Here is a 1,767-nt window from a genome sequence, read left to right on the forward strand (position 1 = left end):
CTGATAGACCAAATAGGATTATGCTTCTCTCGCTGCAGTCAAATCTATGACACAAACTTTAATTTGATAACTAAGATAAACCTCAATGCATCTTGGTATTAAAATCAAGTTACTTTACAGTATATTTTTCAGAATGTCTCTTCATGTGATGTGCGCCACAGAACAACGACATAATTGCTCTGTTCTTTCTCTGTCCCAGCAAAACTGACCGTACTTGGCAAAAAGATAGGCTGCCTGTCCTCCTTGAAAGGAAAGAGAATCAACATAAACAAATAATACCAATGAGATATATTCAAAAGAATTTCTAAATCATTAGCCAAACCAACCTTGCTAACCTTACAAACGTCCCACAACCTACTCTTTTTAGCAAATGCTGTCAAGGCTTAGGGAAACTGGAAGGCTCTAGTATACAGGAAGAATGGGCAGCTGGCCTACGGCAACAAACTGTTTAATTACTACGTTGCTGTGTGAGTGACTGTCATCTGTGAAAAGAGGATGTTTTTCAGTTTGTCCTTGGCAGCCAAAGCTCTAGAAGACAGTGCTAGAAGCTAATCGCATTATGAATTTAAAAAACCCCAAAAGCCCACAGCACAATTTTCAAAGTTGTGGTTAGAAGTGTAAAGAAACAGAAAGGATTATGAAGTTTGGATATGGATCTAAACATCTTCAAAGGTCAAGGTTTGTCTCCTCAATTATTAAGGTTTATATAAAGTATGCCTTACTTGAATAACCATTAAAATCAAAAGGAAGTCTGTATCTGTAGAAAGTCTATATCTTTGCTTACTGTATATCTGTGATTTATGAATGCTTATTTGTGATAATGGTAAAGTTCTTCAAGTTTGCAGTTCCCAGTTCCCTGGAGATAAGACTTTTTATTAAACAGGGTGAACAAGATTACCTTTTTACATCGGGTGAAGCTAGGCACATATCACCAGCTATAAGGCCACAATTTTGCACCACGTGTATTGTTGTGCTCAAAATCATTACCTTCTTTAAAAGATTTCACAAAAAAAAGTGTCTATATGAAATATATTTAAAAATTGTGAGACTATTTGATTTCGCTATAATTCAGCAAAATGATACGTATCAACATGAAACATATAAGATGTGTAGTCAAAATATTAGGTACATTAATTTATTGTTAAACAGATTAACTTGGCCTTTATTTCTGAGTATATGTATATAGATTTAAATGTGTCCAGTACCAAAGCAGATTTTTTTTTTGCTGAGGAGGCAGCTATCTGCTACATACTAGCACTTGAAAAAACATTGTATTCTGCTAAAAGAATTATATTCTTAAAATTGAAATATTCTCAAAATGTTCTCTGTACTGCTCATCTTCTTGTCACAACTCCAAAAGCTTCTAGATAGTAAAATAACTGAACTTTATTCATTTTCTTCACCAGGAAGGAAAAAGAAAACCAGCCCACACTACTGCACTTTGTCACTTGCTGTCAAAATGACATGTTGATGCCTCTTGCCAGGAAGTAGCCTAGCAGCATAATGAAGCAGACAAAGCAGTTCATCTGTTCAGTATTCCCATCAGAAGTTCTGAAAAATTGCATCAATTTGTATTAAACAGAAAGATAAATTCCTAAGTTACTTAACATGCTCAGAGTTGTTTAATGACCACAGGGTGCCAAAGCCATCAATACATTTTTGGGTACTTATTAAAGTCCTGTGACACTTTAATTCACAGGACTTATGAGCATATTGGATTTTAGAGAGCTACATAAAAGTAGCTTGGTACCATTAAAATGTAGTATG

Source organism: Crocodylus siamensis, chromosome 1 (genome assembly GCF_052110815.1).
Source record: "Crocodylus siamensis isolate JL-2025a chromosome 1, ASM5211081v1, whole genome shotgun sequence".
Classification (NCBI taxonomy): Eukaryota; Metazoa; Chordata; order Crocodylia; family Crocodylidae; genus Crocodylus; species Crocodylus siamensis.